Consider the following 25,392-nt stretch of genomic DNA (forward strand, 5'->3'; position numbering starts at 1 on the left):
CCTGGTTAGTACTTGGATGGGAGACCGCCTGGGAATACCAGGTGCTGTAAGCTTTTTTTCCCTCTCAGCTGTCACCAAAGGAGGGCGCTGTTGCTCCATCACCGCACACAGGGCTTTGAGGAACAAAAGCTGCAATCATTCCAGCTGTGTCTGAATGCACGCCAGAGAGGTGGCACTGAGACACGCCCCTTTCAGGAAGTGCATGGTCAGAGAGAGAGAGAGAGATTTGTTTGGAGGGAAAGTTGTGCCAGTTAAACCTGGAGTTTTGTTATCATTTTGATTATTTCGTTTGTTTATAGTACAGTCTTCATTTCAGTGTTTTTCCCCTGACAGCTTTTGCTGTCTGGGGGACGTGTTTTGTGTTTATTGGATGGACAGCATGGAAACGAACAATGGACTGACAGATATGACTGGAAAAAAGAACACGGACAAAGGCACAGAAAGAAAGGAGAGACGTGAGGAGAAAAGCAGATTATCTGAGATGGACAATGGACAGAAAAATGATCATGACAAAACTCCTGGAACAAACAGCCGCACTGGAGAAGAGCGAGTAGAAACCGGCGGAGAGCGAGATGAAAAGTTTAAGAGAGAGCTGACGGTAGAGGTGGAGGTGGAGGGAACAGAGACCTTATCGATGATGGATGTACTGAAGGGTGTGAAAAAGGAGTGTGGAGAGGTGCTGGGGTGCAGGGTGAGAAGCGAAAAAATATATGAACTAACAATGAAAACTGAGACCGGAAAAACAAAACTCATGGATGGGGTGCGCATTAATGGAGCACTCATACATGCCAGAGACATTGCAAGCAATGAAATGGTGGTCTCATTCATTAATCTACCCATCTATATGGAAGACGGCAAGATATTGGATAAGCTGGAAGAGTGGGGAGTGAAGGCTATGTCACCAATCAAGCGCCGAGTGTGGCCAGGGACTGACATTTTGGACGGCACCAGATTTTTAAAAGTGCGCTTCACAGAGCAGGTCCGCTCACTCCCATACTCCACTAAATTTGACACAATGAGAGGCACGGAGTACTTCAGGGTCATTCATGACAGACAGATACGTGTCTGTAGACTGTGCATTAAGACAGGGCACATTTTCAGAGAATGTCCAGAATTTAAATGCTTCAAATGTGGACAGACGGGCCATTACGCACGGGAGTGTGTGGAGCGGAGAGCGACGGAGGAAGAGGAGGGGCAGAGTGGACAAGAAGACGGCGACGAGCAGACGGGGGATCAGATGGGGGACCAGACGGGGGAACAGGATGAAGAGGGTGAGGAGGACATGGAGGAAGAGCAGGAGGACGGGCAGGAGAACGACGGCTATGACGGGGGTGAGATGGAGCAGACGAGAGGAGGCGAGGAGGAAAAGGAGGACGAGGAGGGTCGGAAGGATGGTGACGAGGATGAGAGCGTTGGATTGGGGAATAAGGATTGTGGACCAAAGGAACAGAGACCTTGGAGTGGAAAAGCGAGGAGGGAAGAGGAGACAGAAGGACGTTCAGGAAAGAAAAAGAAGATATCCCAGAGACTGATTGACAAGAGACAGGCAGAAAAGGAAAGAGAGCGACAAGAACGAAGGGGGCCGCGGTCTGGTATGCAATTTTGATTTAAAATGTTTGGTTTAAATTTTTATTTATTTATTTTTTTTGGTTTGCTCTCATGGCCACTGTAACTTCTGTAAATGTAAATGGATTAAGGGATAGAGGGAAGATAAAAGAAATGCTTTTTACATATCGTAGTGATATTATATGTATACAGGAAACGAACTGGGATGAGGAGAAAGTAAGAGAGATGAGAGGGGAATGGGAGGGAGACATGTATTATAATAATGGGGCTAGAAATGCAAGGGGCGTAGCAATAATGATTAAAAAGGATAGTGTAGAAGAGATAAAGGAGGTGTATAAAGACAGGACAGGGAGGATAGTAGCAATAGAATTTAAATATAAAAAGGTAGAATTTAGACTAATTAATGTGTATGTGCCAAATATAGAAAAAGATAAATGGGGTATTATAGAAGAGTTAAAAAAGATAGTTGTGGGAAGATGTATTATTGTAGGGGATTTCAATATAAAATGTAGTAGATTAGATATAGGTAAGGGGGTAGAATTTAGGTGGGAGAGGTCGAGAAATATGTTATTAGAGGTGATGAAGAATAAGGGATTGATAGATGCGTGGAGATACGAGTACCCAGAGAAGAGAGAGTTCACGAGGAGACAGATTAGGGATGGAGTATTAAAACAGAGTAGAATAGATTTAGTGTTAGTACAGGGGGAAATTATTGGATATATAGATAGAATAAGACATCAGAGAAATAGCTTTAGTGATCATGATGGGGTTAGATTTAGAATTAAGGTTGGGAGAGAGGAGGTAGGGGGAGGGATGTGGATATTGAATGCAGGATATATTGAGGAGGAAGAGTATGAGAAACAGATTAGGGAATTATTAGATAGAGAGAATGAGAGGAGAGCGGTGTACATTGAAAAGGATAGTGTAGATGATAGTATAGGGGAGAGATGGGAGAAGATAAAAGATCAAATCAAATATATTAGTATACGGTATAGTAAGAAAAGAAAAGAAAAGATGATGAAGGAAGAGAAGGGTTTGAAGGAAAAATTGAGAGTAGAATTGAGTAGGGCAGATGATGAGGAGGGATATAGTATAGACAATTATATAGAGGTAAAGATGAAGCTAGAGAGGTATGAAAGGGAAAAATGTAGGGGGGCAATTTTGAGAAGTAAAGCAAAATATGCTTTAGAGGGAGAAAAATGTACAGGATACTTTTTAGGGTTAGAGAAAAGAAGACAGAATAGGACATTTATCAATGAAATTAATAATAAGAAGGGAGAGGTAATAGAAGATTATGTGGAGATACTGGAGAGGATACAGGAGTTTTATGGGGATTTATATAAGAAGGGAGAAATAGATGAATCAAGTATAGATGAGGTATTGGAAAGTATAGGAAAAAGTTTGAGTGAGGATGATAAGAAATGGTGTGATAGGGAAATAAATGAGAAGGAGGTGATGGAGGCAATAGTAAGTTTGAAAAGTGGGAAGAGTCCGGGGAGTGATGGAATAGGGATAGAATGGTATAAAACATATAAGAATGAGGTAGCACCGATTTTAGCAGAAGTGTTTAGGGGGATGGAGCGAACAGGGCTAGTGCAGGATAGGATGGTAGAAGGGGTGATAACAATTATATATAAGAAAAAGGGAAGTAATTTAGATTTGGAAAATTATAGGCCAATCAGTTTATTAAATGTAGATTATAAAATTTTAACAAAAATATTAGCAAATAGGATGAAGAGAGTGATAGGAGAGATAGTGCAAACAACACAAAGTTATAGCATACCAGGAAGAGATATAGCAGATACGATAGGGACAGTTAGGGATGTTTTTGAATATATGAAGCGAGATAAGAAAGGGGGAGTGGTGTTAGGAATAGACTGGAATAAGGCGTTTGATAGAGTAGAGCATAGGTTTTTGTATAGGGTATTAGAGCGATTTGGGTTTGGGGAGAGAATGAGGGGATGGGTGAAGAGGTTATATGGGAGTGCGAAAAGTCGTGTAAAAGTGAATGGGGTACTGACAGACAGTTTTGAAGTGGGGAGATCAGTGAGGCAGGGGTGTCCTCTATCAGCGTTGCTGTATGCAATAGTGGTAGAGCCCCTAGCGACACTAATTAAGATGAATAAAGATGTGAAAGGGATTCAGCTGCCATATGGCGGGATATGTATAATAAATCAATATGCGGATGATACTACTATCACGGTTAGAGATGGAGGAAGTGTAAAGAAAGTTTTGGAGCTAGTAGAGAAGTATGGAAGGGCATCAGGGGCAAAAATAAATAAAGACAAATCAGAAATAATGTACATAGGTGAAGTGGAGAGAGTAGACGTGGGATTAAAGGTGGAAGAAAAATATATAAAGGTGTTGGGAGTGCACTTAGGGGTGGAAAGTATGGAAGCGAGAGATGTGACGTGGACAGGGGTGATAAATAAAATAAGAACAGTATGTACAGCGTGGAGGGGGAGGAAATTAAGGTTAAAGGGGAAGATAATTGTGGTCAATAGTTTGTTGTTATCAGTGTGTGTGTATGTGATGAGTGTTCTTGATATGCCGGAGTGGGTGATGAATGAGTTAAACAAAATTGTGTGTGATTTCATATGGGAAGGGAAAGGGGTGAAAATTGCGCAGAAAACATTGGTCGGGAAAAAGTGGGAGGGAGGGTTAAATTTAGTAGATTTGGAAACAAAAAGGGCAGCATTGAGAATAAAAACGGTACAGAAATATATGGTGGGAAGGTGGAATTACGGGTGGAAGGAACTCTTGAAGAAATATATCAATGATGTGGGGGGAATAGGTGAGAATGGCTGGTGTATGGGGTTTAAGAAATCAATGACGGTAGGAATACCAGAGATTTATAGAGAAGTATTAGAAGCGTGGAGAAAATTTCTTCCTAAGGTGGAGTATGAGTGTGATGGGTTGCAAATGTTTGTAAACTTGCCTTTATTTCTAAATGAAAAACTCAGATATAAAAATAAAATATTATATGAACCACAATTTATAAAAGGAGGTATTCAGCAGGTTAAAGATATAATTTATGAGGTTATCCCAGGATTTCTTAGAGAAAATTGTATTTATGATTCGGTGTGTGAGTATGAAGGAATGGAAAGCAGAGAGAAAGTAAATAAAATATATGACAGAATTAAAGCAAGTATACCTTTGAACTGGACTAACAAAATTGAAAAAGAATGTGTCCAGACAATAGATGAATGTATGCCTGAGATGTATGTGATGGAGAATGGGAAGAAATGTGAAATTAAGAGTATGAGTGTAAAAAAAGTGTATGGATGGTTAATAGTTGATGTGATAAAAGAGCCAGCGGCAGAGAGTGTTTGGAGAAGAGTGTTTGAAGATTTTGATGTAAAGAAAATATGGTCGAATGTGAACATAAAATATAACAGTGTAGAGTGTGAGAATAATGATTTCCTGATAAAACATAATAGAATATATACAAATGTGGTGTTTAATAGAATAAACAATGCGGTAAGTGCAACGTGTGATGTGTGTAATAATGGCCATGAGAGCTTTTTACATTTTTTTTTGGATTGTGTTGAGTTGGTTGATTTCTTTGATTTTTTAAAAGCATTGTTGAAAAAAAACTGGAGGATGGAATCAGAATTGGAAGAAGGATGGAGGAAATGGTTTTTGTTTGGTTTATTTGAAAAAAAGAAAGATGTGAACATTTGGTTAATTAATTTTATTTTAAGCCATGCCAGACTCGCGGTCGTCTACAGAAGAAATTATGCGCATTTTGAGGGACGGAAGGTAAAAATAAAACACTTATTTAAAACAATAATGAGAAAAGACATTGAAATGAATTGTAGATATGGTGGGAAGGAGGTCAAACTGTCTTTTTTAAGTGGGAATAAGTTTATTTATGAAGGTGAGGAGGGTGAGATTATGTTTAATTGGTAAAATGATAATTTGTATTTTGGTTGTGTTTTGTGGGGTTGATGAAAGGGATGGGGAAGGGATTAAGTTTTTGTGTAAAAATAAGGTATTGAAAATGTAAATTTGTGAACTGAAGAAAAATAAAAAAAGAGAAAAAAAAAAAAAAGAACACGCCCGATCTCGTCTGATCTCGGAAGCTAAGCAGGGTCGGGCCTGGTTAGTACTTGGATGGGAGACCGCCTGGGAATACCAGGTGCTGTAAGCTTTTTTTCCCTCTCAGCTGTCACCAAAGGAGGGCGCTGTTGCTCCATCACCGCACACAGGGCTTTGAGGAACAAAAGCTGCAATCATTCCAGCTGTGTCTGAATGCACGCCAGAGAGGTGGCACTGAGACGCCTCACTTTCCAAGTAGTTTTTAGGGTTCCAGTTCTCACTGTTACAGCCTGTAAAACGCCTGCAATCATCCCTCATGTACACAAATGGCCTGAGAAACAAGGTTGCAGTCCTTCCAGCTGTGTGTTTCTCCGCAGAAAAAAAAAACTATTCCTATCAAAGTACTGTTAAAGGATAGCATGTGTTTGATGGCTGAGACACCATTATCCGCCACTCAGCTGGTGTGAGCAACTGTCAGTGGTGTCACAGCATGTTTAAATGGGCTTTCTGCGGCCTGTTTCGTCGCTTACGGCCATACCACCCTGAACACGTATGCGCGCGCAGTGGAGGCAGCCAGAAGCAAACCAGTTGGAGCAGAGAGGATCGCGGACCTCTGTTTTGGATTTATTTCATATGTTTTCTTTCTTTTCCTTTATTATCCTATTATTTTCCGTGCATCCTAAGTTAGTTTTGTGTGTGGACTTTTTCCCCCCGGCAGTTTTTACTGTTCGGGGGAGAGTTTTTCTTTATTTCTTTATGTATGGATAATAACATGGCAACGAACACGGCGACGGAAAAAACGGCTACGAAATCGGATCACGGACTTAATATAAAGCAAGCAGAAATGGGAGAGGAAGGGAATGAATGGGAGCTTGTTAAAAATAAAGAGCAAAGGAGTAAGAGGAGGAATATTGAAAGAAACAGCAAAGAAAACGCGGAAGTGGCTGCCTCCGTCATGTTGGCGGGAGAGAGAGGAGAGAGAGCGCAGCAAGCAAAGGACACCGGCCGTGCGCCGCGGAACGGGACCGGCCCGAGAGCTCCTGGGGCTTCTGATACATCGAGGGAGGCTGGGAGAGAAGGCCTGAGAAGGCCCGAGAGAAAAGGAGCTCCAGGAGCGGCGGCAGAGAAGGAGAAAGGCATGTCGGGGGGCGAGCGAGCAGCGAGCGCCGGAGCGGAGAAAGAGGGAGAGAGAGCGACGAAAACAGCTGGAGAGAGAGAGCAGCAACAGGAGACAGCGAAAGAGGAGGCCAGGAAAGCATACAACAGAGAGCTGACGGTGAGTTTGGAGGTTACTGGGAATGAGGAGGTTCCGGTCCTTGAACTAATGCGAGCGATCAGAGCTCTGTGTGGGGGGCTTATAGCGTGTAGAGCGACCGGTACCAGGAGTTATGAAATCACGATGTCTCATGTCAAGGGGAAGGAGCGGCTCCTAGATGGATTTAAAATAGGCAACTGTAATATCTTTGTAAAAGATTTATGTAATGATGAGTTGATGGTGTCTTTTTTAAATCTGCCAGCTTACATAACAGACGAAGAAATATTGCAAAAATTAGAAGGGTGGGGAGTCTCGGCTGCATCCGCCATTAGGAGGCGGATGTGGCCGGGCACTCAGATAGCAGATGGCACACGTTTCCTTAAAGTAAAATTCACTGAGAAAGTACAATCACTGCCATACTCTGCACGTTTTGAAACAGCTATGGGACCAGAATATTTTAGAGTTATCCATGACAGGCAAGCGAAGGTTTGCAGGATGTGTCTCCAGCCGGGGCACATCCTGAGGGATTGTCCTGATTTTTCCTGTCACAAGTGTGGAGTACAGGGGCATTATGCTAGGGAGTGCAGCAACCAACAGAAAAAGACTAAAAAATGTGAGGTGTGCTGGAACCCAGTGAATGAATGCAATTGCAATTATAGTGAATCTGAAGTGGTGGTGGAGTCCGGATCGGAGGGGCTTTATAGTGAAGCGGAGGACATGAGTGAGGAGGAGGAGGAAGGAGAGGAGGCCGGAGTGGGGGGCAGCGGCACCACGGACGGAGCTGGCAGAGAGGCTCTCTCTCAGGGGGGGGCTCTGAGTCCTACTAATGCTGCACAGAGCTTAAATCTGGAAATTGGATCAAGTATGGATGGTCTGAGCATAGACTCAGGCCTACACCAGGGAGTAGGGGGCAGAGGCGGCAATGGGCTCGTGGAGAGGCCAGAGCCATCTCAAGCCTCAGACTCAATGGAAGTGGGGGAAACCCCGAGTGACCTGCAGCCTGTGGCAGCCGCACCCCCCAGAGAGCCGGCCTCGGCAACCACCATGGTCCTCCGCCGTTTGGGCAGATCAGACAGTGACTCCGAGATGGACTTCACCACCATTAAAAATCTTAGGAAGCAGCACACCTCTAATAAATCATCGATCAGTAAAAGAAGGAAAAAAGATAAGGGAAAATGATGATTAAGCGTAATTTGTAACAATCCTTTCTTTTCCATTAATCATGTTGTTGCTGCACTCTCTCAATGTCAACGGGCTCCGCACTTGTGACAGGATGAATGCGATACTGTCCAGTCCGAGCTGCGACATCCTCTGCCTCCAAGAGACGAGGTGGGATAAAAGCAGCCTTGAGGCAGCAACTAAAATATATAAAGGGGAAATATATTATAATAACGGCACTAATAAATCCTGCGGTATAGCAACCCTAATAAATAGTAATAATATAAAGTACAGTAAAGTAATTTATAAAGACGATAAAGGTAGAATATTAATTATAGATATCGAAGTAAATAATAGAACGTATAGACTAATTAACCTATATGCCGATAACTGTGAGAAGGAAAGGAAGGGTTTGTTTAACAAATTAGGAAGATGGGTAAACAATAGAACTATAATAATAGGTGATTTTAATACAGTATTAACTAAATCAGATATTTCAATAAATAATGTATATAAAAATGACATAAGTAGAACAGCTCTTTATGATTTAATGGATAGTCACAACTTAATAGATATATGGAGGATACAAAACAAATTTAAAAGAGAATTCTCAAGGAGACAGGTGGTCAAAGGGAAACTCAGACAGTCTAGAATTGACCTGTGTTTGGCTGCAGCTGACACAGTGAAGCTAATTAACAACATACATTACAGTTACAATTCCTGGAGCGATCATGCCACTGTCATTTGCCAACTGGGTGCTAAAGGAGGGATCAAGGGAGGAGGCACCTGGTGCCTTAACTCCAGCCTCCTAACAGACCCGGTATATATTAAAAAAATCAAAAAAGTACTTAGTTATGCAAAAACAGAAATGCAAATAGATAATAATTATATAGAAAGATGGGATAATATAAAAGAAAGAATTAAAAAAGTGAGTATTAATTATAGCAAAGAGAAAAGATGGAAAGAAAAACAAGAAGAACAGAATATTAGAAAGCAGCTAGAAGAAGAAGTCATATTATTAGATAATCAAAAAAATAGAAGCTGTGAAATGTACGAATGTTACAAAAACCAATTACACAGCATAGAAAAGAAAAAATGTAAAGGAGCAGCAATAAGGTGCAGGTTCCAAAATTTGGTGGAGGGTGAAAGGTGCACTGCGTTTTTTTTGGGGTTGGAAAAACAAAAACAGAACAAAACTGTAATAGAAGAACTTAAAGATCAAGATAACAACATCCATAAAGACAAGATAAAAATACTAGAAATTATAAAAGACTATTATACAAACTTATTTAAGGAGGAGGGAAGTGATATAGAGAAAACTGAAGAAATATTAACCTACTTAGATAAAAAGATAGATATGGAGGATAAAGTGTGGTGTTACAGCAAATTAACAAAGGAAGAAATTGAATATGCAATCAAAAACTTAAACAAAAATAAAAGTCCTGGGAGTGACGGTCTAACGGCTGACTTCTATATCAAATTTAGTGAACAGATGGCCCCCCTGTTACTCGACCTCTACCATACAATGCAAAAACAACAAGAAACACCCAAATCATTCACCACAGGCATGATAACAGTAATATACAAGAACAAAGGTGACAGAAACGAAATATCCAACTATAGACCAATAAGCCTGCTAAACACAGATTACAAGATACTTTCCAAAACATTGGCTAATAGATTAAAACAGACTCTAGATCAGATAATCAGTCCAAATCAAGCATACAGTATACCAAACAGGGACATCCAAGATTCAATTGCAACAATAAGAGATACAGTAAGAGGGATGACAGTACAGGGGGGCCTTCTGTTAACAATAGATTTAGAAAAAGCTTTCGATAGAGTGGAACACCAGTTTTTATTCAAGGTTTTAGCAGAATTAGGTTATGGGCAAGGTTTTATAAATTGGATACAGCTTCTTTACAATAATGCAAAAAGTGTAATAAAATGCAATGGTACAATAACAGACAGTTTCCCAATAAAAAGATCAGTGAGGCAAGGTTGCCCATTATCAGCGCTATTATATAGCATAGTGGCAGAACCGCTAGCTCAAGCAATAATTAAAGACAAGGAAATAGTAGGAATAAAAACACCCACAAACAGTTCTATCAAAATAACACAATACGCGGATGACATTACAATAACAATCAAATCAGGGAAAGGCATAGACAAAATCATGGAACACTTCAAAACTTACAGCATGGCATCAGGAGCAAAAATAAACATAACTAAATCGGAGATAGGTATAATTGGAAAGGTGGAAGACTATGTAAATAAATGGGGATTTGGGGAAAACACGGGGTGTAGGAAAATACTGGGTGTATATATAGGAGAGAATGAGAGTGAGGCTAGGGACAGAGGGTGGAGGGAAATGATAGGGAAAGTGCAGAGTAGTCTAAATTTATGGCGAGCAAGAGGGTTAACACTGAAAGGAAAGGTAATTGTAGTTAATGCTTTGATACTGTCAAAAATTAACCACATTTTGGGAACCTGTGAGCTGCCGCAATGGGCTCTAAAAGCGCTGACAGCAGCAATCTCCTCCTTCCTCTGGAGGGGAAAGGGAAATTCGATTGCTCACAGAGTGTTAATTGCTAAAAAAAGGGAGGGGGGTTTAGGACTAATTGACATCGGTGCCAAAAGAGATGCACTTAGGATCAAAATTGTTAAGAATTTTCTTGATTCGGACCGGCAGTACCCCTGGGAGGACTGGATGGCGAGCTATCTGGCTGAGTACGGGGAGAGAGACGCGTACAACCTGTGCGCCCTCCTCCCCGGAAAAGCCAGGAGCCGCCTACCTGGCTTCTACCAGGAGGTACTAGAGGCATGGGGCAAAATTCTGCCCCACCTCTGGCCCAAGTGCAGGAATAAAGAGCATGTGCTGCAGTTACCTTTCCTTGACAGTCCATTTTTTTTGTGCGGGGGGAGGGTTCTAACCAGCGGTCCTATGCGGGCTGCTGGTTTGACCAGGGTGGGAGATATAATCGATGGGAGGGGTGAGTTTAACATAGATTTAATTTGTGGAAAACTAAAAGGAAAAAATGTTAGTTATAGGAAAGGAAATATAATAAAACTTAAAGGAAAGTTTGAACAGGCTCTTGACCCTACGTGGCGGAGCATGTTGAAGGAGAAAGAGAAAGATACCAGAGCCGCCCTTCCCCAGCTACAACTCAAGCAAAAGGACATAAAGGAAATAAATACAAGAACCTGGTACCGGTCATTAATACATCTCATCAAAAGGCCCCCCACAGCAGAGAAATACTGGAAGGAAAAATACCCTAACATGGACATCTCAACTATATGGACAAACCTGGACATACCAATTATGGACAACAATACAATAAACATGGATTTTAACATTCGACACAGAAGGATTTACACAGGGATTATATTACATCAGATCAACAAAGAAAAATATTCAAGAACATGCACCGTTTGCAATAAAGAATCAGAGGACTTGGAACATATCTTCAACACATGCACAGAATCAAAACAGTTTCAGTCATACATCAGGACCATATTAGAGACTCACTGCAACTTCACAACACACACTGATACAGATTGGTCATGGGCTTGGACATTTGGAATCACAGGAAAACACACAAACAGGAACAATACACTCATCAACTCCATCCTAGCATTCGGCAGAAAATCTTTATGGACAAGACGGAATCACCAATTATTTGACAACAAAACAATAAATGTTACAAGATATTTTCAGAACACATTCACAGCTCACCTCAGGACCATATTTCTAGCAGACCAAGACACTTTTCATCAGCAGTTCAACAGTCACAATAATTATGTAAAAGTAATGGAAGGGAAAAATGTATGTCTTAGGGGTTTTATGTTGGGGTAGTTATTGTCTACATCTATTTTTTGTATTGTTTCTTTTATTTGGTCATCTATATGATTATTATTATTAGTTTTATTATTATTATTTTGACACATAGTGTTATGGTGGCTATGTGTCTTTTTGTTTAGTTAAAGGGTGTGTTTCGTGTTTCATGTCTTTAATGTTGGTCTTTATGTTTGTCTTGTCAGATTGAATGTATGCAAATTGAGAATGTGATTTATTTTTTGTTAGTATTTCTTTTGGCACATAGTGTTATTGTGGCTATGTCTCTTTTTGTTTGGTTAAAGGGGGTGTTTCATGTCTTTAATGTTGGTTTGTATGTTTGTCTTGTCAGCTTGTATGTATGTAAATTGAGAATGTGATCTATTTGTTAGTATTTCTTTTGTCACATAGTGTTATTGTGGCTATGTGTATTTTTGTTTAGTTAAAGGGGGTGTTTCATGTCTTTAATGTTGGTTTTTATGTTTGTTTTGTCAGCTGGAATGTATATAAAATAAGATCATGATATATTTTTGATAATAAAAGATAAAAAAAAAAAAAAACACGCCCGATCTCGTCTGATCTCGGAAGCTAAGCAGAGTCGGGCCTGGTTAGTACTTGGATGGGAGACCGCCTGGGAATACCAGGTGCTGTAAGCTTTTTTTCCCTCTCAGCTGTCACCAAAGGAGGGCGCTGTTGCTCCATCACCGCACACAGGGCTTTGAGGAACAAAAGCTGCAATCGTTCCAGCTGTGTCTGAATGCACGCCAGAGAGGTGGCACTGAGACGCCTCACTTTCCAAGTAGTTTTTAGGGTTCCAGTTCTCACTGTTACAGCCTGTAAAAAGCCTGCAATCATCCCGCATGTACACAAATGGCCTGAGGAACAAGGTTGCAGTCCTTCCAGCTGTGTGTTTCTCCGCAGAAAAAAACAACTATTCCTATCAAAGTACTGTTAAAGGATAGCATGTGTTTGATGGCTGAGACACCATTATCCGCCACTCAGCTGGTGTGAGCAACTGTCAGTGGTGTCACAGCATGTTTAAATGGGCTTTCTGCGGCCTGTTTAGTCGCTTACGGCCATACCACCCTGAACACGCCCGATCTCGTCTGATCTCGGAAGCTAAGCAGGGTCGGGCCTGGTTAGTACTTGGATGGGAGACCGCCTGGGAATACCAGGTGCTGTAAGCTTTTTTTCCCTCTCAGCTGTCACCAAAGGAGGGCGCTGTTGCTCCATCACCGCACACAGGGCTTTGAGGAACAAAAGCTGCAATCATTCCAGCTGTGTCTGAATGCACGCCAGAGAGGTGGCACTGAGACGCCTCACTTTCCAAGTAGTTTTTAGGGTTCCAGTTCTCACTGTTACAGCCTGTAAAAAGCCTGCAATCATCCCGCATGTACACAAATGGCCTGAGGAACAAGGTTGCAGTCCTTCCAGCTGTGTGTTTCTCCGCAGAAAAAAAACAACTATTCCTATCAAAGTACTGTTAAAGGATAGCATGTGTTTGATGGCTGAGACACCATTATCCGCCACTCAGCTGGTGTGAGCAACTGTCAGTGGTGTCACAGCATGTTTAAATGGGCTTTCTGCGGCCTGTTTCGTCGCTTACGGCCATACCACCCTGAACACGCCCGATCTCGTCTGATCTCGGAAGCTAAGCAGGGTCGGGCCTGGTTAGTACTTGGATGGGAGACCGCCTGGGAATACCAGGTGCTGTAAGCTTTTTTTCCCTCTCAGCTGTCACCAAAGGAGGGCGCTGTTGCTCCATCACCGCACACAGGGCTTTGAGGAACAAAAGCTGCAATCATTCCAGCTGTGTCTGAATGCACGCCAGAGAGGTGGCACTGAGACGCCTCACTTTCCAAGTAGTTTTTAGGGTTCCAGTTCTCACTGTTACAGCCTGTAAAAAGCCTGCAATCATCCCGCATGTACACAAATGGCCTGAGGAACAAGGTTGCAGTCCTTCCAGCTGTGTGTTTCTCCGCAGAAAAAAAAAAAAACTATTCCTATCAAAGTACTGTTAAAGGATAGCATGTGTTTGATGGCTGAGACACCATTATCCGCCACTCAGCTGGTGTGAGCAACTGTCAGTGGTGTCACAGCATGTTTAAATGGGCTTTCTGCGGCCTGTTTTGTAGCTTACAGCCATACCACCCTGAACACGCCCGATCTCGTCTGATCTCGGAAGCTAAGCAGGGTCGGGCCTGGTTAGTACTTGGATGGGAGACCGCCTGGGAATACCAGGTGCTGTAAGCTTTTTTTCCCTCTCAGCTGTCACCAAAGGAGGGCGCTGTTGCTCCATCACCGCACACAGGGCTTTGAGGAACAAAAGCTGCAATCATTCCAGCTGTGTCTGAATGCACGCCAGAGAGGTGGCACTGAGACGCCTCACTTTCCAAGTAGTTTTTAGGGTTCCAGTTCTCACTGTTACAGCCTGTAAAAAGGCTGCAATCATCCCGCATGTACACAAATGGCCTGAGGAACAAGGTTGCAGTCCTTCCAGCTGTGTGTTTCTCCGCAGAAAAAAAAAACTATTCCTATCAAAGTACTGTTAAAGGATAGCATGTGTTTGATGGCTGAGACACCATTATCCGCCACTCAGCTGGTGTGAGCAACTGTCAGTGGTGTCACAGCATGTTTAAATGGGCTTTCTGCGGCCTGTTTCGTAGCTTACGGCCATACCACCCTGAACACGCCCGATCTCGTCTGATCTCGGAAGCTAAGCAGTGTCGGGCCTGGTTAGTACTTGGATGGGAGACCGCCTGGGAATACCAGGTGCTGTAAGCTTTTTTTCCCTCTCAGCTGTCACCAAAGGAGGGCGCTGTTGCTCCATCACCGCACACAGGGCTTTGAGGAACAAAAGCTGCAATCATTCCAGCTGTGTCTGAATGCACGCCAGAGAGGTGGCACTGAGACGCCTCACTTTCCAAGTAGTTTTTAGGGTTCCAGTTCTCACTGTTACAGCCTGTAAAAAGCCTGCAATCATCCCGCATGTACACAAATGGCCTGAGGAACAAAGTTGCAGTCCTTCCAGCTGTGTGTTTCTCCGCAGAAAAAAAAAAACTATTCCTATCAAAGTACTGTTAAAGGATAGCATGTGTTTGATGGCTGAGACACCATTATCCGCCACTCAGCTGGTGTGAGCAACTGTCAGTGGTGTCACAGCATGTTTAAATGGGCTTTCTGCGGCCTGTTTCGTCGCTTACGGCCATACCACCCTGAACACGCCCGATCTCGTCTGATCTCGGAAGCTAAGCAGGGTCGGGCCTGGTTAGTACTTGGATGGGAGACCGCCTGGGAATACCAGGTGCTGTAAGCTTTTTTTCCCTCTCAGCTGTCACCAAAGGAGGGCGCTGTTGCTCCATCACCGCACACAGGGCTTTGAGGAACAAAAGCTGCAATCATTCCAGCTGTGTCTGAATGCACGCCAGAGAGGTGGCACTGAGACGCCTCACTTTCCAAGTAGTTTTTAGGGTTCCAGTTCTCACTGTTACAGCCTGTAAAAAGCCTGCAATCATCCCGCATGTACACAAATGGCCTGAGGAACAAAGTTGCAGTCCTTCCAGCTGTGTGTTTCTCCGCAGAAAAAAAAAACTATTCCTATCAAAGTACTGTTAAAGGATAGCATGTGTTTGATGGCTGAGACACCATTATCCGCCACTCAGCTGGTGTGAGCAACTGTCAGTGGTGTCACAGCATGTTTAAATGGGCTTTCTGCGGCCTGTTTAGTCGCTTACGGCCATACCACCCTGAACACGCCCGATCTCGTCTGATCTCGGAAGCTAAGCAGGGTCGGGCCTGGTTAGTACTTGGATGGGAGACCGCCTGGGAATACCAGGTGCTGTAAGCTTTTTTTCCCTCTCAGCTGTCACCAAAGGAGGGCGCTGTTGCTCCATCACCGCACACAGGGCTTTGAGGAACAAAAGCTGCAATCATTCCAGCTGTGTCTGAATGCACGCCAGAGTGGTGGCACTGAGACGCCTCACTTTCCAAGTAGTTTTTAGGGTTCCAGTTCTCACTGTTACAGCCTGTAAAAAGCCTGCAATCATCCCGCATGTACACAAATGGCCTGAGGAACAAGGTTGCAGTCCTTCCAGCTGTGTGTTTCTCCGCAGAAAAAAAAAAACTATTCCTATCAAAGTACTGTTAAAGGATAGCATGTGTTTGATGGCTGAGACACCATTATCCGCCACTCAGCTGGTGTGAGCAACTGTCAGTGGTGTCACAGCATGTTTAAATGGGCTTTCTGCGGCCTGTTTCGTCGCTTACGGCCATACCACCCTGAACACGCCCGATCTCGTCTGATCTCGGAAGCTAAGCAGGGTCGGGCCTGGTTAGTACTTGGATGGGAGACCGCCTGGGAATACCAGGTGCTGTAAGCTTTTTTTCCCTCTCAGCTGTCACCAAAGGAGGGCGCTGTTGCTCCATCACCGCACACAGGGCTTTGAGGAACAAAAGCTGCAATCATTCCAGCTGTGTCTGAATGCACGCCAGAGAGGTGGCACTGAGACGCCTCACTTTCCAAGTAGTTTTTAGGGTTCCAGTTCTCACTGTTACAGCCTGTAAACAGCCTGCAATCATCCCGCATGTACACAAATGGCCTGAGGAACAAGGTTGCAGTCCTTCCAGCTGTGTGTTTCTCCGCAGAAAAAAAAAAACTATTCCTATCAAAGTACTGTTAAAGGATAGCATGTGTTTGATGGCTGAGACACCATTATCCGCCACTCAGCTGGTGTGAGCAACTGTCAGTGGTGTCACAGCATGTTTAAATGGGCTTTCTGCGGCCTGTTTTGTAGCTTACGGCCATACCACCTTGAACACGCACGATCTCGTCTGATCTCGGAAGCTAAGCAGGGTCGGGCCTGGTTAGTACTTGGATGGGAGACCGCCTGGGAATACCAGGTGCTGTAAGCTTTTTTTCCCTCTCAGCTGTCACCAAAGGAGGGCGCTGTTGCTCCATCACCGCACACAGGGCTTTGAGGAACAAAAGCTGCAATCATTCCAGCTGTGTCTGAATGCACGCCAGAGAGGTGGCACTGAGACGCCTCACTTTCCAAGTAGTTTTTAGGGTTCCAGTTCTCACTGTTACAGCCTGTAAAAAGCCTGCAATCATCCCGCATGTACACAAATGGCCTGAGGAACAAGGTTGCAGTCCTTCCAGCTGTGTGTTTCTCCGCAGAAAAAAAAAAACTATTCCTATCAAAGTACTGTTAAAGGATAGCATGTGTTTGATGGCTGAGACACCATTATCCGCCACTCAGCTGGTGTGAGCAACTGTCAGTGGTGTCACAGCATGTTTAAATGGGCTTTCTGCGGCCTGTTTCGTCGCTTACGGCCATACCACCCTGAACACCCCCGATCTCGTCTGATCTCGGAAGCTAAGCAGGGTCGGGCCTGGTTAGTACTTGGATGGGAGACCGCCTGGGAATACCAGGTGCTGTAAGCTTTTTTTCCCTCTCAGCTGTCACCAAAGGAGGGCGCTGTTGCTCCATCACCGCACACAGGGCTTTGAGGAACAAAAGCTGCAATCATTCCAGCTGTGTCTGAATGCACGCCAGAGAGGTGGCACTGAGACGCCTCACTTTCCAAGTAGTTTTTAGGGTTCCAGTTCTCACTGTTACAGCCTGTAAAAAGCCTGCAATCATCACGCATGTACACAAATGGCCTGAGGAACAAGGTTGCAGTCCTTCCAGCTGTGTGTTTCTCCGCAGAAAAAAAAAACTATTCCTATCAAAGTACTGTTAAAGGATAGCATGTGTTTGATGGCTGAGACACCATTATCCGCCACTCAGCTGGTGTGAGCAACTGTCAGTGGTGTCACAGCATGTTTAAATGGGCTTTCTGCGGCCTGTTTCGTCGCTTACGGCCATACCACCCTGAACATGCCCGATCTCGTCTGATCTCGGAAGCTAAGCAGGGTCGGGCCTGGTTAGTACTTGGATGGGAGACCGCCTGGGAATACCAGGTGCTGTAAGCTTTTTTTCCCTCTCAGCTGTCACCAAAGGAGGGCGCTGTTGCTCCATCACCGCACACATGGCTTTGAGGAACAAAAGCTGCAATCATTCCAGCTGTGTCTGAATGCACGCCAGAGAGGTGGCACTGAGACGCCTCACTTTCCAAGTAGTTTTTAGGGTTCCAGTTCTCACTGTTACAACCTGTAAAAAGCCTGCAATCATCCCGCATGTACACAAATGGCCTGAGGAACAAGGTTGCAGTCCTTCCAGCTGTGTGTTTCTCCGCAGAAAAAAAAAACTATTCCTATCAAAGTACTGTTAAAGGATAGCATGTGTTTGATGGCTGAGACACCATTATCCGCCACTCAGCTGGTGTGAGCAACTGTCAGTGGTGTCACAGCATGTTTAAATGGGCTTTCTGCGGCCTGTTTCGTCGCTTACGGCCATACCACCCTGAACACGCCCGATCTCGTCTGATCTCGGAAGCTAAGCAGGGTCGGGCCTGGTTAGTACTTGGATGGGAGACCGCCTGGGAATACCAGGTGCTGTAAGCTTTTTTTCCCTCTCAGCTGTCACCAAAGGAGGGCGCTGTTGCTCCATCACCGCACACAGGGCTTTGAGGAACAAAAGCTGCAATCATTCCAGCTGTGTCTGAATGCACGCCAGAGAGGTGGCACTGAGACGCCTCACTTTCCAAGTAGTTTTTAGGGTTCCAGTTCTCACTGTTACAGCCTGTAAAAAGCCTGCAATCATCACGCATGTACACAAATGGCCTGAGGAACAAGGTTGCAGTCCTTCCAGCTGTGTGTTTCTCCGCAGAAAAAAAAAACTATTCCTATCAAAGTACTGTTAAAGGATAGCATGTGTTTGATGGCTGAGACACCATTATCCGCCACTCAGCTGGTGTGAGCAACTGTCAGTGGTGTCACAGCATGTTTAAATGGGCTTTCTGCGGCCTGTTTCGTCGCTTACGGCCATACCACCCTGAACACGCCCGATCTCGTCTGATCTCGGAAGCTAAGCAGGGTCGGGCCTGGTTAGTACTTGGATGGGAGACCGCCTGGGAATACCAGGTGCTGTAAGCTTTTTTTCCCTCTCAGCTGTCACCAAAGGAGGGCGCTGTTGCTCCATCACCGCACACATGGCTTTGAGGAACAAAAGCTGCAATCATTCCAGCTGTGTCTGAATGCACGCCAGAGAGGTGGCACTGAGACGCCTCACTTTCCAAGTAGTTTTTAGGGTTCCAGTTCTCACTGTTACAGCCTGTAAAAAGCCTGCAATCATCCCGCATGTACACAAATGGCCTGAGGAACAAGGTTGCAGTCCTTCCAGCTGTGTGTTTCTCCGCAGAAAAAAAACAACTATTCCTATCAAAGTACTGTTAAAGGATAGCATGTGTTTGATGGCTGAGACACCATTATCCGCCACTCAGCTGGTGTGAGCAACTGTCAGTGGTGTCACAGCATGTTTAAATGGGCTTTCTGCGGCCTGTTTCGTCGCTTACGGCCATACCACCCTGAACACGCCCGATCTCGTCTGATCTCGGAAGCTAAGCAGGGTCGGGCCTGGTTAGTACTTGGATGGGAGACCGCCTCGGAATACCAGGTGCTGTAAGCTTTTTTTCCCTCTCAGCTGTCACCAAAGGAGGGCGCTGTTGCTCCATCACCGCACACAGGGCTTTGAGGAACAAAAGCTGCAATCATTCCAGCTGTGTCTGAATGCACGCCAGAGAGGTGGCACTGAGACGCCTCACTTTCCAAGTAGTTTTTAGGGTTCCAGTTCTCACTGTTACAGCCTGTAAAAAGCCTGCAATCATCCCGCATGTACACAAATGGCCTGAGGAACAAGGTTGCAGTCCTTCCAGCTGTGTGTTTCTCCGCAGAAAAAAAAAACTATTTCTATCAAAGTACTGTTAAAGGATAGCATGTGTTTGATGGCTGAGACACCATTATCCGCCACTCAGCTGGTGTGAGCAACTGTCAGTGGTGTCACAGCATGTTTAAATGGGCTTTCTGCGGCCTGTTTCGTAGCTTACGGCCATACCACCCTGAACACGCCCGATCTCGTCTGATCTCGGAAGCTAAGCAGGTTCGGGCCTGGTTAGTACTTGGATGGGAGACCGCCTGGGAATACCAGGTGCTGTAAGCCCTTTTTCCCTCTCAGCTGTCACCAAAGGAGGGCGCTGTTGCTCCATCACCGCACACAGGGCTTTGAGGAACAAAAGCTGCAATCATTCCAGCTGTGTCTGAATGCACGCCAGAGAGGTGGCACTGAGACGCCTCACTTTCCAAGTAGTTTTTAGGGTTCCAGTTCTCACTGTTACAGCCTGTAAAAAGCCTGCAATCATCCCGCATGTACACAAATGGCCTGAGGAACAAGGTTGCAGTCCTTCCAGCTGTGTGTTTCTCCGCAGAAAAAAAAAACTATTTCTATCAAAGTACTGTTAAAGGATAGCATGTGTTTGATGGCTGAGACACCATTATCCGCCACTCAGCTGGTGTGAGCAACTGTCAGTGGTGTCACAGCATGTTTAAATGGGCTTTCTGCGGCCTGTTTCGTAGCTTACGGCCATACCACCCTGAACACGCCAGATCTCGTCTGATCTCGGAAGCTAAGCAGGGTCGGGCCTGGTTAGTACTTGGATGGGAGACCGCCTGGGAATACCAGGTGCTGTAAGCTTTTTTTCCCTCTCAGCTGTCACCAAAGGAGGGCGCTGTTGCTCCATCACCGCACACAGGGCTTTGAGGAACAAAAGCTGCAATCATTCCAGCTGTGTCTGAATGCACGCCAGAGAGGTGGCACTGAGACGCCTCACTTTCCAAGTAGTTTTTAGGGTTCCAGTTCTCACTGTTACAGCCTGTAAAAAGCCTGCAATCATCCCGCATGTACACAAATGGCCTGAGGAACAAGGTTGCAGTCCTTCCAGCTGTGTGTTTCTCCGCAGAAAAAAAAAACTATTTCTATCAAAGTACTGTTAAAGGATAGCATGTGTTTGATGGCTGAGACACCATTATCCGCCACTCAGCTGGTGTGAGCAACTGTCAGTGGTGTCACAGCATGTTTAAATGGGCTTTCTGCGGCCTGTTTCGTAGCTTACGGCCATACCACCCTGAACACGCCCGATCTCGTCTGATCTCGGAAGCTAAGCAGGGTCGGGCCTGGTTAGTACTTGGATGGGAGACCGCCTGGGAATACCAGGTGCTGTAAGCTTTTTTTCCCTCTCAGCTGTCACCAAAGGAGGGCGCTGTTGCTCCATCACCGCACACAGGGCTTTGAGGAACAAAAGCTGCAATCATTCCAGCTGTGTCTGAATGCACGCCAGAGAGGTGGCACTGAGACGCCTCACTTTCCAAGTAGTTTTTAGGGTTCCAGTTCTCACTGTTACAGCCTGTAAAAAGCCTGCAATCATCCCGCATGTACACAAATGGCCTGAGGAACAAGGTTGCAGTCCTTCCAGCTGTGTGTTTCTCCGCAGAAAAAAAAAAACTATTCCTATCAAAGTACTGTTAAAGGATAGCATGTGTTTGATGGCTGAGACACCATTATCCGCCACTCAGCTGGTGTGAGCAACTGTCAGTGGTGTCACAGCATGTTTAAATGGGCTTTCTGCGGCCTGTTTCGTCGCTTACGGCCATACCACCCTGAACACGCCCGATCTCGTCTGATCTCGGAAGCTAAGCAGGGTCAGGCCTGGTTAGTACTTGGATGGGAGACCGCCTGGGAATACCAGGTGCTGTAAGCTTTTTTTCCCTCTCAGCTGTCACCAAAGGAGGGCGCTGTTGCTCCATCACCGCACACAGGGCTTTGAGGAACAAAAGCTGCAATCATTCCAGCTGTGTCTGAATGCACGCCAGAGAGGTGGCACTGAGACGCCTCACTTTCCAAGTAGTTTTTAGGGTTCCAGTTCTCACTGTTACAGCCTGTAAAAAGCCTGCAATCATCCCGCATGTACACAAATGGCCTGAGGAACAAGGTTGCAGTCCTTCCAGCTGTGTGTTTCTCCGCAGAAAAAAAAAAACTATTCCTATCAAAGTACTGTTAAAGTATAGCATGTGTTTGATGGCTGAGACACCATTATCCGCCACTCAGCTGGTGTGAGCAACTGTCAGTGGTGTCACAGCATGTTTAAATGGACTTTCTGCGGCCTGTTTCGTAGCTTACGGCCATACCACCCTGAACACGCCAGATCTCGTCTGATCTCGGAAGCTAAGCAGGGTCGGGCCTGGTTAGTACTTGGATGGGAGACCGCCTGGGAATACCAGGTGCTGTAAGCTTTTTTTCCCTCTCAGCTGTCACCAAAGGAGGGCGCTGTTGCTCCATCACCGCACACAGGGCTTTGAGGAACAAAAGCTGCAATCATTCCAGCTGTGTCTGAATGCACGCCAGAGAGGTGGCACTGAGACGCCTCACTTTCCAAGTAGTTTTTAGGGTTCCAGTTCTCACTGTTACAGCCTGTAAAAAGCCTGCAATCATCCCGCATGTACACAAATGGCCTGAGAAACAAGGTTGCAGTCTTTCCAGCTGTGTGTTTCTGCGCAGAAAAAAAACAACTATTCCTATCAAAGTACTGTTAAAGGATAGCATGTGTTTGATGGCTGAGACACCATTATCCGCCACTCAGCTGGTGTGAGCAACTGTCAGTGGTGTCACAGCATGTTTAAATGGGCTTTCTGCGGCCTGTTTCGTAGCTTACGGCCATACCACCCTGAACACGCCCGATCTCGTCTGATCTCGGAAGCTAAGCAGGGTCGGGCCTGGTTAGTACTTGGATGGGAGACCGCCTGGGAGTACCAGGTGCTGTAAGCTTTTTTTCCCTCTCAGCTGTCACCAAAGGAGGGCGCTGTTGCTCCATCACCGCACACAGGGCTTTGAGGAACAAAAGCTGCAATCATTCCAGCTGTGTCTGAATGCACGCCAGAGAGGTGGCACTGAGACGCCTCACTTTCCAAGTAGTTTTTAGGGTTCCAGTTCTCACTGTTACAGCCTGTAAAAAGCCTGCAATCATCCCGCATGTACACAAATGGCCTGAGGAACAAGGTTGCAGTCCTTCCAGCTGTGTGTTTCTCCGCAGAAAAAAAACAACTATTCCTATCAAAGTACTGTTAAAGGATAGCATGTGTTTGATGGCTGAGACACCATTATCCGCCACTCAGCTGGTGTGAGCAACTGTCAGTGGTGTCACAGCATGTTTAAATGGGCTTTCTGCGGCCTGTTTCGTCGCTTACGGCCATACCACCCTGAACACGCCCGATCTCGTCTGATCTCGGAAGCTAAGCAGGGTTGGGCCTGGTTAGTACTTGGATGGGAGACCGCCTGGGAATACCAGGTGCTGTAAGCTTTTTTTCCCTCTCAGCTGTCACCAAAGGAGGGCGCTGTTGCTCCATCACCGCACACAGGGCTTTGAGGAACAAAAGCTGCAATCATTCCAGCTGTGTCTGAATGCACGCCAGAGAGGTGGCACTGAGACGCCTCACTTTCCAAGTAGTTTTTAGGGTTCCAGTTCTCACTGTTACAGCCTGTAAAAAGCCTGCAATCATCACGCATGTACACAAATGGCCTGAGGAACAAGGTTGCAGTCCTTCCAGCTGTGTGTTTCTCCGCAGAAAAAAAAAAACTATTCCTATCAAAGTACTGTTAAAGGATAGCATGTGTTTGATGGCTGAGACACCATTATCCACCACTCAGCTGGTGTGAGCAACTGTCAGTGGTGTCACAGCATGTTTAAATGGGCTTTCTGCGGCCTGTTTCGTAGCTTACGGCCACACCCCCTGAACACACCCTTGCGGTTCACTTCCTGGTGGCAGCCTGAAGCACATGGTGAGAGAGAGTGGAGAGAGTCAAACGACAGAGAATATCAAAAGGAAAAGAAGAATAACAACGGATAAAGAAGTTACTGGTTCCCCCAGCAGCATATGCTGCCAGGGGGACAGTTTTCTGAAAGCTAAAAAAACAAGGACGGACTACCCAGCGACGACACAGGCAATGGACATGACTAAGAGTGGTGGTGTGGCAGAAAATGGAGGACCAGCGTGGAAGGACTCGCGTCCAACCGCGGCAGGTGGAGAGAGGCGAGAAGGAGTGGGGGAGAGAGGAGAGAGTGGAGCCGACGGAGGAGTGGAGAGAGGAGCGGGGAAGGAGAACATTATGAGCAGCAGAGTGGAGAGGGCAGGAGGGACTCTGCAGCACGGAGGACGCAATGGAGGAGCAGCGCAGGAGCAGGAGGAGGACGGAGCGGAGGGGAGGATAAAAGAGGTCAGGAGTGATAATACTGTCAGAAAAGAACTTGTGATCAATGTTGAGATTGAAGGGGATGACATTATCACAATGATGGACCTCTTAAGAGCTGTGGAGCTCACATGTGGCAGAGTGCTGGGCTGCAGATCAAAAAATGGAAAACGGTGGGAGCTCACAATGAACAATATAAGAGGGAAGGAAAGACTCCTGGATGGGTTTAAAATTAAAAACTCGAGAATAGTGGCAACAGAATTGATTAAAAATATAAGAGTAGTATCATTCTTAAACTTGCCACTTTATATAACTGATGATCAAATAAAAGACAAATTGCGTCAGTGGGGAGTGGAGCCGGCATCAGAAATTCGCCGGAGAAAGTGGGCAGGGACGGAGATTTTTGATGGGACAAGATTCCTCAAAGTTAAATTTCCAGAGGCTATCTCGTCCCTGCCCTACAGCACCAAATTTGAGACTTTGGAGGGGTCTGAATACTTTAGGGTGCTGCATGACCAACAAATGAAAGTCTGTCGGCTGTGTATGCAACCGGGCCATATTTTACGTGAGTGTCCGGAGTTTTATTGCTACAGATGTAAACAGCAGGGACATTATGCACGGGAGTGTGTTAACATGACGACGGTGGCAACGGAGAAGGGAGAGATGGTGGAGGAAGAGGAGGAGGAAGGAAGCGAAAAAGAGGAAATATCCAGCGGGATGGAGACGGACGAGGAGGAGAGGAGAGAGTCTGAGGAGGAGATGGAGGCTGTCGGGAAAAAGGAGAGCAGTAGCGACAGTGTCGACGTGACCAAGGGGACCCAGATGTTGGAGGAAAGGAGTGAGGTGACAGAGCGAAGAGGAGGTGCGGAGTCGGAGGACAGCGGGTGCAGAAGGGGACGCAGCAGGAGTATCCTCCGTAGCAGCGACGGCGGAGGTGACCCGCGATCAGAGAGACAGCTGAACACATCACATGGGGTAAGACCAGAGGATGAGGTTAAAGGGGGAGGAAAGGACATGAATGAAGTGGAAAGTGTGGTTTTGCCTCAGAGAGGGACTAGAGGGAGGAAAAATAAAAAGGACAGAAAGAAATGAAAGCAATATATATGATAGGGGATATCTTCTTTCTTGTCTTGTAAATGACACTGACACTAGCATCCTTGAATGCGAATGGACTTAGAAGCATTGCCAAATTTAATAAACTCATTAGATTGTGCAAAGCAGATGTCATTTGCCTCCAAGAGACTCACTGGGATGCAGCAACTGAGGTACAAATGGGACAATTGTGGAGTGGACAAATTTTTTCTAGTTTTGGGACTAACAGAGCAAGAGGAGTCAGTGTATTAATAAGTAAAAGAAACTGT

At 45.3% G+C, this 25,392-nt stretch overlaps 21 non-coding genes across 21 annotated transcripts in view; all 21 read left to right on the top strand.

The window, feature by feature from the left end:
• Positions 1-53, top strand: part of LOC128354602 (5S ribosomal RNA) — a 118-nt gene extending 65 nt beyond the window's left edge. The window contains exon 1 of the ribosomal RNA XR_008321094.1: positions 1-53. This exon is cut by the window's left edge and continues 65 nt beyond it. This is a non-coding gene — a ribosomal RNA (5S ribosomal RNA).
• Positions 54-12,923: 12,870 nt separating this feature from the next.
• On the top strand, positions 12,924-13,042 carry LOC128353293 (5S ribosomal RNA). The gene has a single exon (XR_008320845.1). It is a non-coding gene; the product is annotated as a 5S ribosomal RNA (ribosomal RNA).
• Positions 13,043-13,455: 413 nt separating this feature from the next.
• Positions 13,456-13,574, top strand: LOC128353300 (5S ribosomal RNA). The gene has a single exon (XR_008320846.1). It is a non-coding gene; the product is annotated as a 5S ribosomal RNA (ribosomal RNA).
• A 415-nt stretch (positions 13,575-13,989) lies between these two features.
• Positions 13,990-14,108, top strand: LOC128353411 (5S ribosomal RNA). Its single transcript, XR_008320869.1, has one exon. It is a non-coding gene; the product is annotated as a 5S ribosomal RNA (ribosomal RNA).
• Positions 14,109-14,520: 412 nt separating this feature from the next.
• On the top strand, positions 14,521-14,639 carry LOC128354059 (5S ribosomal RNA). The gene has a single exon (XR_008320944.1). It is a non-coding gene; the product is annotated as a 5S ribosomal RNA (ribosomal RNA).
• A 413-nt stretch (positions 14,640-15,052) lies between these two features.
• LOC128353307 (5S ribosomal RNA) lies at positions 15,053-15,171 on the top strand. The gene has a single exon (XR_008320847.1). It is a non-coding gene; the product is annotated as a 5S ribosomal RNA (ribosomal RNA).
• Positions 15,172-15,583: 412 nt separating this feature from the next.
• LOC128353314 (5S ribosomal RNA) lies at positions 15,584-15,702 on the top strand. Its single transcript, XR_008320850.1, has one exon. It is a non-coding gene; the product is annotated as a 5S ribosomal RNA (ribosomal RNA).
• Positions 15,703-16,115: 413 nt separating this feature from the next.
• On the top strand, positions 16,116-16,234 carry LOC128353321 (5S ribosomal RNA). The gene has a single exon (XR_008320851.1). It is a non-coding gene; the product is annotated as a 5S ribosomal RNA (ribosomal RNA).
• Positions 16,235-16,647: 413 nt separating this feature from the next.
• On the top strand, positions 16,648-16,766 carry LOC128354371 (5S ribosomal RNA). Its single transcript, XR_008321025.1, has one exon. It is a non-coding gene; the product is annotated as a 5S ribosomal RNA (ribosomal RNA).
• Positions 16,767-17,179: 413 nt separating this feature from the next.
• On the top strand, positions 17,180-17,298 carry LOC128353483 (5S ribosomal RNA). Its single transcript, XR_008320881.1, has one exon. It is a non-coding gene; the product is annotated as a 5S ribosomal RNA (ribosomal RNA).
• A 412-nt stretch (positions 17,299-17,710) lies between these two features.
• On the top strand, positions 17,711-17,829 carry LOC128353615 (5S ribosomal RNA). Its single transcript, XR_008320901.1, has one exon. It is a non-coding gene; the product is annotated as a 5S ribosomal RNA (ribosomal RNA).
• Positions 17,830-18,241: 412 nt separating this feature from the next.
• Positions 18,242-18,360, top strand: LOC128353328 (5S ribosomal RNA). The gene has a single exon (XR_008320852.1). It is a non-coding gene; the product is annotated as a 5S ribosomal RNA (ribosomal RNA).
• Positions 18,361-18,772: 412 nt separating this feature from the next.
• LOC128353335 (5S ribosomal RNA) lies at positions 18,773-18,891 on the top strand. Its single transcript, XR_008320853.1, has one exon. It is a non-coding gene; the product is annotated as a 5S ribosomal RNA (ribosomal RNA).
• Positions 18,892-19,304: 413 nt separating this feature from the next.
• Positions 19,305-19,423, top strand: LOC128353847 (5S ribosomal RNA). Its single transcript, XR_008320922.1, has one exon. It is a non-coding gene; the product is annotated as a 5S ribosomal RNA (ribosomal RNA).
• A 412-nt stretch (positions 19,424-19,835) lies between these two features.
• On the top strand, positions 19,836-19,954 carry LOC128354039 (5S ribosomal RNA). Its single transcript, XR_008320941.1, has one exon. It is a non-coding gene; the product is annotated as a 5S ribosomal RNA (ribosomal RNA).
• A 412-nt stretch (positions 19,955-20,366) lies between these two features.
• Positions 20,367-20,485, top strand: LOC128354107 (5S ribosomal RNA). Its single transcript, XR_008320953.1, has one exon. It is a non-coding gene; the product is annotated as a 5S ribosomal RNA (ribosomal RNA).
• Positions 20,486-20,897: 412 nt separating this feature from the next.
• On the top strand, positions 20,898-21,016 carry LOC128353341 (5S ribosomal RNA). The gene has a single exon (XR_008320854.1). It is a non-coding gene; the product is annotated as a 5S ribosomal RNA (ribosomal RNA).
• Positions 21,017-21,429: 413 nt separating this feature from the next.
• On the top strand, positions 21,430-21,548 carry LOC128354189 (5S ribosomal RNA). Its single transcript, XR_008320973.1, has one exon. It is a non-coding gene; the product is annotated as a 5S ribosomal RNA (ribosomal RNA).
• Positions 21,549-21,961: 413 nt separating this feature from the next.
• Positions 21,962-22,080, top strand: LOC128354118 (5S ribosomal RNA). Its single transcript, XR_008320959.1, has one exon. It is a non-coding gene; the product is annotated as a 5S ribosomal RNA (ribosomal RNA).
• A 413-nt stretch (positions 22,081-22,493) lies between these two features.
• On the top strand, positions 22,494-22,612 carry LOC128353495 (5S ribosomal RNA). The gene has a single exon (XR_008320883.1). It is a non-coding gene; the product is annotated as a 5S ribosomal RNA (ribosomal RNA).
• Positions 22,613-23,025: 413 nt separating this feature from the next.
• On the top strand, positions 23,026-23,144 carry LOC128383684 (5S ribosomal RNA). Its single transcript, XR_008323944.1, has one exon. It is a non-coding gene; the product is annotated as a 5S ribosomal RNA (ribosomal RNA).
• The last annotated feature ends 2,248 nt before the right edge of the window (positions 23,145-25,392 follow it).

Source organism: Scomber japonicus, chromosome 2, assembly GCF_027409825.1.
Source record: "Scomber japonicus isolate fScoJap1 chromosome 2, fScoJap1.pri, whole genome shotgun sequence".
In the NCBI taxonomy this organism is placed as follows: domain Eukaryota; kingdom Metazoa; phylum Chordata; class Actinopteri; order Scombriformes; family Scombridae; genus Scomber; species Scomber japonicus.